Source organism: Zingiber officinale, chromosome 2B, assembly GCF_018446385.1.
Source record: "Zingiber officinale cultivar Zhangliang chromosome 2B, Zo_v1.1, whole genome shotgun sequence".
NCBI lineage: Eukaryota > Viridiplantae > Streptophyta > Magnoliopsida > Zingiberales > Zingiberaceae > Zingiber > Zingiber officinale.
The window spans coordinates 88,029,840-88,047,363 of NC_055989.1; the positions used below are offsets into that span (position 1 = coordinate 88,029,840).

At 50.8% G+C, this 17,524-nt stretch overlaps 1 pseudogene; it reads left to right on the plus strand.

Moving 5' to 3' along the window:
* LOC122048431 overlaps window positions 1-2,896 on the plus strand; it is a 68,025-nt pseudogene extending 65,129 nt beyond the window's left edge.
* The last annotated feature ends 14,628 nt before the right edge of the window (window positions 2,897-17,524 follow it).

The window sequence follows — 17,524 nt, forward strand, 5'->3', positions numbered from 1 at the left end:
CGCCCGGCTAGACTCGCAGTCCAGTCAGTCGGACTAATCGCCTCCTTCGACTAGACTTGAAGGGGAGGCAAGTGATCCGGCGATAAGAACAGGGGACCCTCGTTGTAAGGGGTCTACGCCACGTGGGAGTCAAAGAGCCGGGCGGTCCATCGAAGAAGGTCGGACCAGCTAGGCCGACCGGAGAAAGGGGCTGACCGACCGGGCGGCCGCCCGGTGTTTAGCCAAGGGCAAAGGGCACCCCTATGGAAGTCGGGGTTCCGGCGCTCATTGGGCAAGATCGTAGGGCCGAGCGGACAGCACGCTCGGCCGAAGACATGAAGCATACTGCTAACAGTCGCCACAAAACACATTACCGATAAGTTCCGAAGTGTACCATCATACATGACCGGTCGAACGGAAGCGGACGGGGGCTGATCGGACGCACGGCAGGAGTTCGGGGAAAAAGACAAGGGACATCTTCTGACAGCTGGCATGCTTCGTGATATGGTCATACTCCAAATCACGCGACGTAGGGTTCCGTTGTCCCATCGAGGACATGCTTGGACTGTAGCAGTATGGGTCAGGTAAGCTCACTGACAAGCCCTTACTGGGGTATGGGCCACGGACGCGTGTACACCTCGATATGTGTGCACTCGCTTCTCCGCTGCCCTATATAAAGGCCCTCATCCTTCGCCGGAGGTACGCGTTCTAACATCTCGAGAGCCACTTTTTTCATCTGCTTGCCTGACTTGAGCGTCGGAGGGTCGCCGCCGGGAACCCCTTCCCGGCCCGACTTCTGTGCAGGTTCGCCGGAGGTTCGTGCAACCAGTCGAAGATCTACATCGGCGACCCGGAGAGCGCCACGTGCCTAGCGTCCGTTGATTCAGCATTCGGACAGGATCAATAATAATATATGTTCAGTATATATATGGACTTATAGTCTCACATCTATTATTGGGCTTATAATATATGTCCACTATATATAGGGTTGGTCCCCAAGGGTTTAGGGTGAAATCTTGATACAGTTTCTTTTTCCCCGTTGACAAGAAGTTTTACGGCATCGTCATCCCTTAAACCCCTTGGAAGACCTTCCTTTCCGCTACATCTTCTTCCATAGAAATCAAGGTAACGACGCTAAAGACAAGAATATGGCTCTTCAATCTGGTTCTTTGTCTATTATGTTTATATATTTATTTGTTCTTATACCATGTTTAATTGATAAAACGAAGATCAGAACTTCCTATATGTGAATTCTTATACGGTTCTTAGAATCCATGCGGCTTAGATTTTATAAGAACTATCAAGCGCGGCCAAGCATCGCTCCCTCGAGCTCACCTTCCACCGCCGCCATAGCCATGTTGTGCGCTCTGCCTACATCCCCCATGCTCTTGAGGAGGCGGAGTGCGTAGAGAGCGACTCCCGCGAGCGCCGCCTCTTTACCAACCGGGTTGAAATTTATGGCGACGGTCATCGCAGCCTCTGGTCGTCGGTTCCCTTCTCTCACCCGTCCACGTTCGACACCCTTGCCATTGAACCGACCCTCTACAACGACGTCCGCCAAGACCTCTTCCGCTTTGTTGCCCGCCGCGACTACTACGCCCGCGTCGGCCAAGCCTGGAAGCGCGGCTACCTCCTCTACGGCCCGCCGGGAACAAGGAAGACCAGCCTCATAGCCACTATCGCTAATCTCCTCGAGTTCGATGTGTACGACCTCGAGCTCATGGCGGTGCACTCCAACATCATCCTACACCGGCTCCTAGCTCCCACCACCCCTAAGTCGGTCGTCGTGATAGAGGATGTCGAGTGCTTGCTCGATTTGAGCGATCAAAAGAAGAAGAAGAACAAGCAGGGCGAAGAAGATCTCAGGTCGAAAGAGGAAGAGGAGGATCAGACGCCGACGAGCGACAGGTTTGGGTGGTCGACGGTGAGCCTCTCTGGCTTGCTCAACTTCATGGACGGGATCTGGTCGTCGTGCGTGGGGGAGAAACTCATGATCTTCACCACGAACCACCCCGAGCGGCTCAATGAGACGCTGCTTCAGACGGGAAGGATGCATTGGAAGATCCACCTCTCGTATTGTGGACCATTGGCATTCCGAATCCTAACAGGGAACTATCTAGAGGTAGGGCAGCAGCACCAACGGATGCATGAGGTAGAGGCGGTACCGGCGGAGATGGAGATGACACCTGCCGATATTGCAGAGGTATTCATGAGATGCGACACGGAGGAAGAGGGTACTGATGCCCCAATGGACGAAGTGGTAGAGGAGATGCAAAGTCGCTATGGTTGCGATAGATATAGAATGCGTAGATAAATTAAAATTGAAGGATGTTTTATAAATTATGTTTGAGAAAAAGGTAAATGATGTGGCATGTTAGAGACCGTAAGTAATCAAGGATAACTTTGTTTGGTTTAAGTAATCAGTGATTTCCGGTAATACAACATCCCCGCCATGTCAGCAATCAGGGAATATAACCCGGAATAAAAAAACCTTGGAAACCTTAGGTTTTTAACGATTCCGGGGTTAACAACAATTTTCTTCCAAAATTATCCTCAGCCAACAACGATGGCGAGCAGGGCACAGCGAGTAGGCGGGCACTGCGGAGTAAACGCGGCTGAGGCTGGCCATCATCGGGACTGAGCAACGACGACGGCTCACGGAGGAGAGAGGAGCAGTCATAAGCTCAAGATTTTCCTCTGAATAGTTCGTGAAGGAGGGAGCAGCGACCCAAGGCACACAGTGTCGACGGTTCACGGAGGAGGTGCCAGCAATTTGCGGAGGAAGGAGACGGAGATAGCGTCGGCGGTTCGTGGAGCAGGTGGCACGCCGCGGAGGGAGCAGCGGCCCAAGGTGCACGGTGCCGGCGGCTTGCGGAGGAGGCAGCGGTGGCCCAAGGCGAACGATACTGATGGTTAGCGGAGGTGGCACCGGTGGTTCACGGAGGAGGGAGACGGTGCCACTGGTTCGCTTCGCAGAGGAGGCGGCACACCGACGACGGGAGCAGTAGGCCTAGGTGCATGGTGTCGATGGTTCGCAGATGAGGGAGCAGCAATCCAAGGAGGACGGTGTCGGCGGTTCGTGGAGGGCGCGCTAGCGATTCGTAGAGGAGGAGGCATTAGCGATGGGAGAGAAGGAGGCATTAGCGCAGAGGAGGAGGCATTAGCGATGGGAGAGAAGCACAGTAAAATGAGAAAGATATAAATTTTTTAATAAATATTTAACTTTATTTTAATTATATATGATCCTGTCCGAACCAGGAGTCAACGGACACTGGGCACGTGGCGCTTCCCTGCTGGATCCTCGAGTGCTCCGGCGAACCTGCAGCAAAACCGAGCCGGGAGGAGTGTCCCGGCGACGGCCCTCCGACGCTCAAGTCAGGCGAGGAATAACAAAAAGGTGGCCTCATGATCAAGACTTGCATACCTCCGGTGAAGAAATGGAGACTTTATATAGACCTCTCGAAGGAGCCTGGGTGCGCCAATCAAAGCAATCACCTGCTTTCGACCATGCCCAGGTATGGGTCTGTCAGAAGAACCATGCCCAGGTATGGGTCTGTCAGAAAGACGTCCATAAGGCCATACCGCTACTGTATCAACCTCTCCATGATGTGACGGCGAGATCCTCCATCGTGCACTCTTGTGTACGGCGTAATCATCAGACATGCCTTTGCTGACATCCCATATCCTGAGCCGAACGAATAGGCCGCTTGGCTAACCTTCGTACCCTCGCCCTTATCCTGGCCGAACGGACCACCCGCTCGGACCTTCAGTCCCAGCCGGGCAGACGCCCCGCTCGGCCATTCGGTTCTCCCGCCTTGGCGTCGGAAACCTCAGCCCATGACTGGGTTATCTTTGGTTCCGCTCGGACCTACTCAGCTGCTCGGCGCGGCCATTAACCGCTTAGTCAGCCCTCCATCTGTCCTCAAGCTGAGACCCTTCAGGAAGTGGATCCCCCATTCTTACCGCCGGATCACTTGCCTTCCCTTCAAGTCTAGTCGAAGGAGGCAGTGAGTCCGACTGACTGGACTATGTGTCCGAGCGGGCGGTCGCCGCCTTACCGTCTCTTATAATATCCCTTGAGCCGTTCGGCCCTTATGCCCAATTCAGCCGCTCGGCTCTTCGTTTTGGTTGTCTTGTCGCTCAACGTGGATGTTTGCTTGTCTAAATCTTCTCGAAAATCACGCAAATCCTCTTCATTAAGCCGAAGCATGGGCGGTATGGGCGCCTTAATTGCGCCTGGTGACAGAGCGCCACGTGGCTCTTCTTGCGTGGCGGTGATGATCCATACGATGGGACGCCGATTACTTTGAAACGGACGGTTAGATGATGACCTCGTCTCTCGTGACCTGCATCCGACGGCGGAGGCCGACCGGCCTCGGCCGTATAAAGCCTCCGTCTTCTTCCTTCGCCGCATGTTTGCTTGCGCGTTGTCCTTCTGCTTCTTCTTCTGCTGCGGCCTCCGACGATCCAGTTCCTGTTTTTCGGCGGCTACCATCCCACCGGTGATCCTTTCCGCCCGTTTCCTTCTAAGTGAGTCTTCTCCCTTCGTTTACCAGGTCTTCCCAACTCGTTTTGCCTCTTTTGTTCCCATTCCTTCGGTTTCTTGCTATCTTTTTGCTTCTTCGATATGGCAAGCTCCTCCGAACCCGCTGTTGATGTTCATGGCCCTTGGTATCTGACCATGGAGAGTCGATTTGATGAAGAGGGCACTCGGCGCCTTGTTCGGACGTACGGGATTCCTGATGACCATGAAATAGTTATAGCCGACCCGACCGACCGACCCCATGACCCTCCGATCGGCACCGTTTGTCTTTTTCTAGACTAATTCCAGGGCGGCCTTAGATTTCCTACCCATCCCTTTATTTTAGAGGTTTGTCCGCTCGGCCAACTTGTGCCGAATTCCTTTAAGCTGCTGAGCGGGGTGGTCGTCCTCTTTAAGCTGCACAGTATCCCACTCGACCCCAAGATATTCCACTATTTCTTCTACCCCAAACAATCCGAGTTGGGCACTTTTATTTTCCAAAGTAGAATAGGCTTCAAATTTTTTGATAATATGCCGACCTCCAACAAGCACTGGAAGGAGTTCTTCTTCTATATACGACTTCCCGAGCGGCCAGCCTTTAGAACCAAATGGCAGACCGCTGTGCCGACCTAGCCAGAGCTCGGCAAATTCAGAAGCAGTCAAGCCTACCTTCATGCGGCGAACTGGTTGTCTGGTCAACGGTACAAAATCGACCAGTTGCTTCTTAAGGGGGTGTTGTACATTTTTGGATTATCTCCCGTTCGGGCCAACCTCCCCTACCGCATGGGTAAGGACTCTTTACTTCTTTCACCTTTTTTGTCTAACTGATTTTAATTTCTTCTGCTGCAGCTGAAGTCATGTGGCGCTCCAAGGCTACCGACCATCTGAAATTGAAGGCCGTGGAGATTGAGGCGGCCACCAAAAAAGAACTCGCCGAGCGGGGTCTCATCCCCAGCCGCCCGGCAGATGCAAGAGAAGGGGGGGCGCAGTCCGCCCCTCAAACAGAAGTTGCCCAAGCCGCTTCAACGGAGGTCGAGGCGGATCCTGTTTCTTCTGCTCCAGCCGAGCTGGGAATCCCCCAGACCGGGGATTCACCACTGGGAGTTCGGCGGAAATGTCGAAGAGACTCCAGCCTTCCGCCGACCAAAGAGGGCGAACCACGGGCGCCGATCGAGATTGCCTCGCCCGATCGCACGGAGTCGCAGATCGGGACCCCCGTGGCCTCGCCCATCGCACAGCACTCTGGCTCTCCTCCGCGGACTCGTCGTCGCTTACAACGGTTGGGCGAGACTTCAACCATAGGGGAGTCCTCGGGCCAGGCGACTGCGGCCGAGAAAGGGCCGGCCGGCCATCCGACCATCAAGACGACCCTCCGATTTCCTTCAGAGGAATATTTATTATCTGCCGATCGGCCATCGAGCCCCGTTCACGAAATAACCCTGACGGGTCCGCTTGCCAAGCTCTTCGAGGACGCCAGATTCAGGTGGCCCTCATGACGCCCAAGCAGCTCGGCGATAACAACATGCAGCAGGCCACTCAGGTACGTTCATTTTTCTTCCTGTGCCATGCTACCGTTTGGCTCCTGATTTTATTATTTCTCTTATAGCGTTGGGCTGAGCAAATCGCCACTAGCCATCGGCTAGCCGAGCTGGAGGATCTCTTGGAGAAACTCCAAGTGTCGGGAGGTCCATCGGCCGAGCGGGAGAAACAAGCCCTCGAGGCCGAACAGAAGAAGGCCGCCGACCTGGCTACAGAGGTGGCTCGACTCGAAGACTTGGTGAAGAAGCGCGACGGGGACGTGAAGCGTGCCAGTAGCCGGAAGAGGCGGGCGATTGCTGATCTGGATAAGATGAAGGTTGAAGTCCGAGCCCTAGATCAGCAATCTAAAAAGCTGGAGGCCCAACTGGCTGCCAAACGGGATGGGCGCTCTGCTGAACGCACCAAAGCGTAGGTGGACCAGAAAGTTCTTCAAGATTCATTGATTGCCTCCCGGACGGCGCTCAGACAATATAAGGAGGGAGAGTCGAGTCGCCTAGCAACAGCGCGCCAAGAATACCTCCGCTCGGAGCGGTTCGGCGCAAAATTCGACGGCAACGTCTCCTCAACTTTCGCCGAGGCGGTCAAGGTCACCATGGCGTACTTGAAAAAGGGTGGCCACCTTCCTGCGGGAATGCACATTCCCGCCTCCGACCTGGCGGCCATGATAGACGATATTGTAGGATCGAAAAGAATTTAGATATCTCCACAATGACATGATATTGTCCACTTTGGGCCTAAGCCCTCATGGTTTTGCTCTTGGGCTCTACCCAAAAGGCCTCATGCCAATGGAGATATCTTTTTCTTATAAACCCATGATCTTTTCCATGTGTTTTCAATATGGGACTATGTTTGCAACCTTGCAACCCCAACAATCCCCCCCTCAAACAAAGGACCATGGGCTTCCCACGTCCGATCCTCGACCCACCAGGTCTTCCTGCCCCTCGGTCTACTCGACCTACTAGGACTTCCTGCCCCTCGGTCTACCCGACCTACTAGGACTTCCTTGCCTAGCCGCAACTAGGACTTCCTGCCCCTCGGTCCACCCGACCTACTAGGACTTCCTGCCTGGTGTCTGGTCCTCTTGATCCGAACATAGGAGCCCTCACTTTCTTTGTTCGAGGTCAATATTGTACTCACATGGTTCAATCAGACCATAGCTCTTGTGCACAGTCGGCGGTTAAACCTTCTGGCAGTTCGGGCTCTGATACCAATTGTAGGATCGAAAAGAATTTAGATATCTCCACAATGACATGATATTGTCCACTTTGGGCCTAAGCCCTCATGGTTTTGCTCTTGGGCTCTACCCAAAAGGCCTCATGCCAATGGAGATATCTTTTTCTTATAAACCCATGATCTTTTCCATGTGTTTTCAATATGGGACTATGTTTGCAACCTTGCAACCCCAACAGATATCCCGGACGCCTTTTTTAATTTTGAGGACCCGGAGTGAGGCGAATTCTTCTAAGTACTTTCTGTATTTCATCCGCTTTGCGAATGTAAAACTTTTGTACGTGCCGTTCGGCATAATTGTGTACCTTTACTTGTATTTTTGTTTGCCCTTCATTGCCCCTTTTTATTCTGTTTGATGCTCATTCGTAGAATTAATTAGGTTCCACGTGTTTCTCACTAGACGACCGATCAGGTTAATCGATTGGCTCGTTTTCCTCAAAATCGTTTAGCGCTTGGCTATACTGTTCGCGTTCAGTGAATGCGAAGTATTGACAAACTGACGGCCGATCGGCCTTAATCAATTTAATACTTGCGAACGCTCGTTATTTGGCGTCCTTAGTTCCGTCCAAGAAGTTCATAGTCGTGGGTTCGGCACTAGATCTTTAACGACGGAGCTCGTCGGCGCGGGTATTTATAGCCGGTCGGCGCGGCTCTCGATCTTTAACGACGAGGCTCGTCGACCTTCCGCTCGGACGTTTATAGACGCCGGCTCGTCTCTCGATCTTTAACGTCGGAGCTCGACGGCGCGGATATTTATAGCCGGTCGGCGCGGCTCTCGATCTTTAACGACGGGGCTCGTCGACCTTCCGCTCGGACGTTTATAGACGCCGGCTCGTCTCTCGATCTTTAACGTCGGAGCTCGACGGCGCGGATATTTATAGCCGGTCGGCGCGGCTCTCGATCTTTAACGACGGGGCTCGTCGACCTTCCGCTCGGACGTTTATAGACGCCGGCTCGTCTCTCGATCTTTAACGTCGGGGCTCGTCGACCTTCCGCTCGGACGTTTATAGACGCCGGCTCGTCTCTCGATCTTTAACGTCGGAGCTCGACGGCGCGGATATTTATAGCCGGTCGGCGCGGCTCTCGATCTTTAACGACGGGGCTCGTCGACCTTCCGCTCGGACGTTTATAGACGCCTGCTCGTCTCTCGATCTTTAACGACGAAGCTCGTCGGCGCGGATATTTATAGTCGGTCGGCGCGGCTCTCGATCTTTAACGACGGGGCTCGTCGACCTTCCGCTCGGACGTTTATAGACGCCGGCTCGTCTCTCGATCTTTAACGTCGGAGCTCGACGGCGCGGATATTTATAGCCGGTCGGCGCGGCTCTCGATCTTTAACGTCGTAGCTCGACGGCCTTCCACTCGGACGTTTATAGACGCCGGCTCGTCTCTCGATCTTTAACGTCGGAGCTCGACGGTGCGGATATTTATAGCCGGTCGGCGCGGCTCTCGATCTTTAACGACGGGGCTCGTCGACCTTCCGCTCGGACGTTTATAGACGCCGGCTCGTCTCTCGATCTTTAACGTCGGAGCTCGACGGCGCGGATATTTATAGCCGATCGGCGCGGCTCTACGGTTTAACGTCTGGGCTAGACGGCCTAACCAGGCTAACTCCTTACCAGGTCAAGCGACCTTGGCCTTCATACCTTATCCCGTGCTTAAACAGTTTTTATGCTCATCCGAACGGCACGGGTCATTTGCTTACGAATTTAAATGCATACTCCTCCTCACCGATCGGCTCGGGGGCCTTCGCTATTCGAGTGCTTGGCTCGAATAATCCATATGCCCCTGCTGAACGGTAAGCCGTTCAGAGGAGAATGCTCAATGTGTTTTCATCTTTTTGCTCCCTGCATCACAAGTATATAGGCGACCAAAAAGTATATAAATTTATATTTAGCGCACCTTTCACCTAGCTGGGAGAACGTACTCCTGGCTGAACGGCTCAGGGTCTGCTTCGTCGAGCATTTTGGCTCGGATAATTTACCTCCGTCTGAACGGTACGGGGCCTTCGATTTTTGTTGATGATGCCTTATATTTGTTCTCTTGATTCTTCATTTCTGCATTTCAAGTATTCAGTCGAAAAAAGTACACAGGATGATTTACATTGATACACCTTTCACCCCGCCCGGTAAGGCTGGAGGTGGTTCGCGCTCCACGGTCTATCTAACTGCCGACCGTCCTCATCCTCAAAATAATACGCGCCCGAGCGGAGCTTTTCGATGATTTTGAAGGGACCTGCCCACGGAGCTTCAAGCTTGCCGACGTCGTCGACCGGCTTGACTTTCTTCCAGACCAGGTCGCCGACCTGGAATGATCTGGGAATGACGCGCCGGTTGTAGTTTTACTTCATCCGCTGACGGTATGCCATCAGCCGAACGCATGCCTTGGCTCGCTCCTCGTCAACCAAATCCAGCTCCATGTTCCTTCGCTCGGCGTTGCCTTCATCGTAACATTGTACCCGGACGGACTCGACGCCGACTTCAACCGGAATGACCGCTTCGCCGCCGTACACCAGATGAAAAGGTGTGACGCCCGTTCCTTCTTTAGGAGTCGTTCGTATGGCCCACAAAACGCCCGGCACTTCATCCGGCCAACTTCCTCCCACGTGGTCGAGCCGAGCGCGCAGAATACGGAGAATTTCCCGGTTGCTTTGGGGGTAAGCCACGGACGTGAAGTGTTGCTCGATGCCGTAGCTCTTGCACCAATCTTCTAGCACCTTCCCTGTGAATTGCCGCCCATTGTCGGAAACCAATCGGCGAGGGATACCGAACCTACAGATGATGTGTTGCCAGATGAATTTTTTGACCATCTGTTCGGTGATCCTGGCTAGTGGCTCGGCCTCCACCCACTTGGAGAAATAATCGACCGCCACTAGCAAAAATTTCCTCTGCCCGGTCACCATCGGAAATGGACCCACAATATCCATTCCCCATTGATCGAACGGACATGAAACGGTTGATACTTTCATCTCCTCTGCCGGTCGGTGAGAGAAGTTGTGATACTTCTGGCATGAAAGGCATGTAGAAACTGTCCGAGCGGCGTCTATTTGTAAGGTTGGCCAAAAGTATCCAGCTAGCAGTATCTTCTTAGCTAGTGATCGTCCGCCCGGATGTCCTCCGCAAGATCCTTGATGTACCTCTTGGAGGATGTAAGCCGAGTCTTCCGAGCTCACACACTTCAACAGCGGGCGAGAGAAAGCCTTCTTGTAGAGCTGATCGCCGATGAGTGTGAACCGACCGGCCCTCCTCCTGAGCAGCTGGGTTTCTTCCCGATCGGCCGGTGTGACACCCGAACGCAAAAACTCTGTGATGGGAGTCCTCCAGTCGTCCGGACACATGAGGCCTTCCATCCGGTCAACGTGTGTCACCAAAGATACTTGTTCAATTGGCCTCGGTACAATGACCGGCGTTATAGAACTTGCTAGTTTGGCCAACTCATCGGCGGCTTGGTTCTCCGTTCGGGGGATCTTCCGAATAAGGACCTCTCGGAAAGTAGCTTTGAGTTTTTCAAAGGCCTCAGCGTAGAGTCTAAGCCGAACGCTGTTGATTTCAAAGGTGCCAGAAAGTTGCTGAGCGGCCAACTGTGAATCCGAATAAAGTGTCACCCGACCGACTCCTACATGCCGTGCTGCCTGCAGTCCAGCTATGAGGGCCTCATACTCCGCTTCATTGTTGGTTGCTTTGTAATCCAGCCGTACGGATAGGTGCATCTTTTCTTCTTGAGGTGAGAACAGCAATATTCCAATCCCACTTCCGAGCCGAGTGGAAGACCCATCCACATATATTCTCCATATAGCTTCCGGCTCTGGCCTTTGCACTTCGGTCACAAAATCAGCCAAGGATTGCACTTTGATCGCCAAGCGGGGCTGGTATTGGATGTCAAATTCACTTAGTTCTGTCGTCCACTTGATGAGCCGTCCGGACGCTTCTGGATTCAACAGTACTCTTCCTAGTGGACTGTTCGTCCGGACAATGATGGTGTGAGCCAAGAAATATGGTCAAAGGCGCCGAGCGGCTAGAACCAAAGCAAAGGCCAACTTCTCGAGCCCGGTGTAACGAGATTCAGCATCTTTTAAAATGTGGCTCAGAAAATACACCGGCTGCTCTTCGCCGCTCGCCCTCACAAGTGCTGAGCCTACAGCATGCTCAGTTGACGACAAATAAATATAAAGTGACTCACCCCCGATCAGCTTGGCAAGTACAGGCAGAGAGTTAAGATATGTTTTCAATTCTTCGAATGCTCGGTCACATTCTTCATCCCACTAGAACTTAGTAGCCTTGCGCAGAATCTTGAAGAATGGTAGGCTCCGATCGACGGTTTTGGAGATGAATCTGGACAAAGCAGTTATCCGACCGGTCAACCGCTGCACTTCCCTTGTATTTCTGGGAGGCGGCATGTCTTGTAGAGCTTTCACCTTGCTGGGATTTGCCTCGATTCCCCGCTCGGTCACTATGTACCCCAAGAAATGCCCTCCTTTTGCTCCGAACAGGCACTTCTGGGGATTTAGCTTGACTTCATATTTGCGTAGCGTTCGGAAGGTTTCTTCCATGTCCTTGAAGAGATCGGCCGCTCAGACGGATTTGATAAGAATGTCGTCCACATAGACTTCCAGATTCCGCCCGATCTGCTCCCTGAACACCTTGTTCATCAAGCGTTGATAGGTGACCCCAGCATTCTTCAATCCGAACGGTGCCGTCGGCAGTCACGAAGCTGACTTTTTCTTGATCTTCACGGGCGAGCGGCACCTGATGATAGCCTTGGTAGGCGTCGAGCATACATATTAACTCGCAGCCGGCCGTAGAGTCCACCAGCTGATCTATTCGGGGCAGAGGATAAAAGTCCTTGGGGCATGCTTTGTTCAAGTCCCGAAAATCAATGCAGACTCTCCACTTGCCGCCCGGCTTGGAAACTAATACTACGTTAGCCAGCCAGCTCGGGAACTGCACCTCACGTATATGGCCGGCCTCCAGAAGTTTCTCTACTTCCGCCCGGATGATGGCATTCTGCTCGGCACTGAAATCCCTTTTTCTCTGCTTCACTGGCCGAGCGTCCGGTCAGACATGCAACTCATGCTGCGCTATGCTCGGCGAAATCCCGGGCAACTCATGTGTCGACCAGACGAATACATCATGATTTCGTCGGAGGCATTGGATCAGCTCCTCCTTCTGCTTCTCCTCCAGATCAGAGGCAATAAAAGTCGTGGCCTCCGATCGGGTTGGATGGATCTGAACCTCCTCCTTTTCATCATAAATTAAAGCAGGAGGTTTCTCGGTTATGGCGTGTACCTCGATCCGGGGCGCCTTCCGAGCGGAACAGGCTTCTGCTCGGATCATCTCTATATAGCACCGTCGAGCTGCTAGCTGATCTCCCCGTACTTCTCCCACTTTGTCCTCCACGGGGAACTTGATCTTCTGATGGAAGGTTGAGACGACTGCTCGGAATTCGCTGAGCGTCGGTCGTCCCAAAATGACGTTGTAGGACGAAGGAGAGTCGACCACCACGAAGTTTATTGTCCTAGTCCTCCTGAGCGGCTCTTCTCCCAGCGAGGTAGCCAGTCGGATCTGTCCGACCGGCTGCACTTCGTTACCCGTAGAGCGGCGTTGTCATGGGCAGCAGCTCGGCTCGATCAATTTGCAGCTGATCGAACGCCTTCTTGAATATAATGTTGACCGAGCTCCCTGTGTCAACAAATATGCGGTGAATAGTGTAATTTGCTATTACCGCTTTAACGAGCAGAGCGTCGTCGTGGGGCACTTCAACGCCTTCTAAGTCCCCAGGCCCGAAAGTGATTTCCGGTCCACTTGCCCGCTCTTGGCTGCAACCGACTGCGTGGATCTGGAGCTGCCGGACACCCACCTTTCTGGCTCAGTTGGAGTCTCCGCCGGTCGGCCTACCAACAATAACGTTGATCTCGCCCCAAGAAGTATTGCTCCTATTTTCCTCTTCCCGAGTGGACGGCCGGGACCGTTCTCTGGACGCTCGACGACTCTCCTGTCTTGGAGAGCGGTGCCGATCGGGCGTCTTTTGATGTCGTCTCTCGGTGCGGGTCCGGTCGGCTTCATGGGTCCTCTGTCTCCTGTCGTTGGGAGGAGACCGTCGTTCGGCATTCCTGGGAATGGGATTAGCCACGAAGGGAAGACTTCGACAATCCCTCGTGTTGTGCGTATCCGTCCGGTGGAAGGAGCAGAACATAGGGGTCCACCTCTTCTTTGGCTTGGGCTGAGCGGCAGCTACCTCTTGTACTTGGGACCTCACCCGAGGGGAGCGGATTGCTTCGGCCCTTGGTCCTCTCGGCGGTTGATGAGCGGCGTGTTGTTTCCGTTCGGCATGAATAGGTGCCCGCTCGGTTGGAGTTTCCTTTTTCCGAGCGGCTTGCGCTTCTTCCACGTTTATGTATTCGTTGGCTCGATGTAGCATGTGATCATAATCTCGGGGCGGCTTTCGGATGAGCGCCCGGAAGAAGTCCCCATCCACAAGGCCTTGCGTGAAGGCATTCATCATCGTCTCCGATGTGGCCGTCGGAATATCCATCGTCACTTGATTGAATCGCTGGATGTAAGCTCGAAGCGACTCTCTCGGCTCTTGCTTGATGGCGAACAAGCTGACACTTGTCTTCTGATAACGCCGACTGCTGACGAAGTGGTGGAGGAAGGCCGTTCGGAAGTCCTTGAAGCTAGTGATGGATCCGTCCGGCAGCCTCCGAAACCACCGTTGAGCCGATCCCGAGAGAGTGGTAAGAAAAACTCGGCATTTTACTCCATCTGTGTATTGATGGAGTGTAGCCGTGTTATCAAATTTACCCAGATGATCATCCGAGTCTGTTGTTCCATTGTACTCGCCGATCGTCGGAGGCACGTAGTGCTTGGGCAGAGGGTCTCGTAGAATAGCCTCCGAGAATTGGCGATTGATCCGCTCGGGAGATGAGTCCGCCCCTTTCTGTCATCTCGCCTTGGCATTTCGTCTGAAGAAGATCCTCTATCTCTCCGAGCTGGTACGGCTTCAGGGGTGCGAAATAAGGCCCGATGGAATGCGACGGTGGCTTGAGGTGCTTCCGCTCGGCCACCTGACGCAGATGTTGCTTGTTGCTCCAGCCGCTCGGCTGCTGCTTTCTGTTTTTGCTCCACAAGTTTGGCGGCCCTCATCTCGACCAGAGCGTCGAGTTCTTCTGTTGAAAGCGCCACCGTGTGTTGTCGTCCAGCCTCGTCCATTGTTCCCGTTCGGATGCAGGAGCGTTCCCACAGACGGCGCCAATTTGATCCTGTCCGAACCAGGAGTCAACGCACACTGGGCACGTGGCGCTTCCCTGCTGGATCCTCGAGTGCTCCGGCTAACCTGCAGCAAAACCGAGCCGGGAGGGGTGTCCCGACGACGGCCCTCCGACGCTCAAGTCAGGCGAGGAATAACAAAAAGGTGGCCTCAGGATCAAGACTTGCATACCTCCGGTGAAGAAATAGAGACCTTATATAGACCTCTCGAAGGAGCCTGGGCGCACCAATCAAAGCAATCACCTGCTTTCGACCATGCCCAGGTATGGGTCTGTCAGAAGGACCATGCCCAGGTATGGGTCTGTCAGAAAGACGTCCATAAGGCCATACCGCTACTGTATCAACCTCTCCATGATGTGACGGCGAGATCCTCCATCATGCACTCTTGTGTACGGCGTAATCATCAGACATGCCTTTGCTGACATCCCATATCCTGAGCCGAACGAATAGGCCGCTCGGCTAACCTTCGTACCCTCGCCCTTATCCTGGCCGAACGAACCACCCGCTCGGACCTTCAGTCCCAGCCGGGCAGACGCCCCGCTCGGCCATTCGGTTCTCCCGCCTTGGCGTCGGAAACCTCAGCCCATGACTGGGTTATCTTTGGTTCCGCTCGGACCTACTCAGCTGCTCGGCGCGGCCATTAACCGCTTAGTCAGCCCTCCATCTGTCCTCAAGCTGAGACCCTTCAGGAAGTGGATCCCCCATTCTTACCGCCGGATCAATATATATATATATAAACTTTTTAAAAAATTTATAAAACAATTATTTTTATTTATTACATACATTATCAATTTATTAATTAATAATATTATTAATTTAATTTAATTTTAAAAAATTAATTAAATATCAAATTCAATAAAGGGTAATATAGTAAATATTAAATTAGATTATAGTATTACCTAAATTAAACTAAACAAGATTAAGATTATATTTTATTCTTCATAATTTTAATTATGTAATTATTATACTAAGCACACCTTTAGAGTTTGGAAATATTGAAAGTAGACGTCGCCACTATTGACTAAGCAACCTGGACTTTACGTGGACACAAAATTCCGATCACATGTCATCGCGCGCAGGGCTACGTGGACCGTCGCGCGCGGGCCTACCATTGTGCACAGAACCCCTTTCACACAGTAATTGCAATAACGCATAAAATCTAAATATTAATATTAACAAAAATTTTAAAGATAACCTGAGAACCAAGTGAAGCTCAACTGTCTAGTGTCCGATTAATATTGAAAGTGATTAATTAACTTCACGAATATTTTTATTGACCATCAAAATAGATCAATAAATACAAATAGAAAATAGATGATGATGAATAATTTGATATTATAAATTTTTTAAATTCCTCGTATATAATGTGTCATTAGTAAAATTTGAATTATTTTGATAGAACCTACCAAAGGAAGTCGCGTTCAATGGAAGGAAACTTTCCTGTTCTTGTTGCCCTTGTTACCGGGTGCGCTCACCCATTTATCGAGAGTCAAAAAGCATCAGAGTAATGGAACATGGAACAACATATATATCTATGCACGCAAGTCAAGCATCAGATAAAGAAGATGAAAGGAAGCGACAATTGAATCCCAAGACAGAAACTAATGACTAATTAATCTTATAAGTGATCAATTCGACCCATGAATATTTTTATCAGTTACCAAGATAAATAAAAAACACAGATGAATATTCCAACGTCATAGGCTTTTTTAAATTTACACCTGTGTAATATGTGTCATGGGTAAAATTTGAATCCTTGTTATCTAGGAAATCTATCCTATTATTTATCATCGCATCATAACCTTAGGAGTTGTTATATGATTTTTTTTACAGAAAAATAAAGATCGGAATGATTAAAAGGTTCGGTCGACCGAACCAAATGATTCAATCGACTGATCCCCATTGATGAGAACAAATCAGACTCAAAGTGAGTCGAAGAAAGATATAATAGTTCAGTCAACTGAAAGAATTATCAGTCGATCGAATATTTTTTTGTAACAAGATATTAGATAAGATCGAATTATGCTTGAAAAGAAATAACAAAGTTCAGTCGACCAAGCAAGTGATCGGTCGACTAAACACATTTGATAAGCGAAGATCAGATCATATCACGTAACAAAAGGAAGTTATTGGTGTTCAGTTGACCAAACTGGGATTCGATCGACCGATCCAAGCTGATTTTGTAGAACATATGATCTAGGCACATCGTAAATCTGGACACTAAGCCAGGCAAAATTTGGAGGGAGTTCAATTGAAAAAGGGATCGACCGAATAAAAAAGTTATAAAGGAGCCTCAAAGTCAGAGGTTGAATAAAAAATTATCTCCACGTCTCATGCTCTTTTTGTTGTTCAAATCGTACAAGATCTGCTGCTACGACACTGAGAGGCTCTCTAATAATCTACACTTAATCTTCTTCTTCTTCTATTATCAATATATTGTTTTATTACATGCATTTATTTATGGTGATAATAATATGTTACTATCCATCTTCATTCATTGTGCAAGTTTACTTCGTCTCATCTTCATTCATTGTGCAAGTTTACTTCGTCTCTTATAATGGATTATTCATCGAAACGATCAAAGATCACAAGTCTTGTTTTATTTTTCATTGCCCCATTCTGTTTTCATTTAAAAAAAGGTTTTTTACTAGCAAATTTAACCTCACTTTTATCGTACTTTTCGATCCTACGGATGAATAGAAACAACTAACTATTATTGCAGCAAACATTAAGTTACCAGTGGATCAACTCGACTGATCTAATATTTTCACTATAATAACAATTGATTGATGAACAATAACAATTGTACAAAAGTTAGGAAATCGATTCAATCAACTAATGTCACGCTTTTAGAACAGAAAGTTCAAAACTCAACTGAGTTTGATCAATTGGCTGATAGCACTGTAACAGTGAAAAAAAAAAAACTTCTAAACCGATTGCAACACTCGATTGTTTGAGCATCAATCAATTGATGAACAATAATACTTGA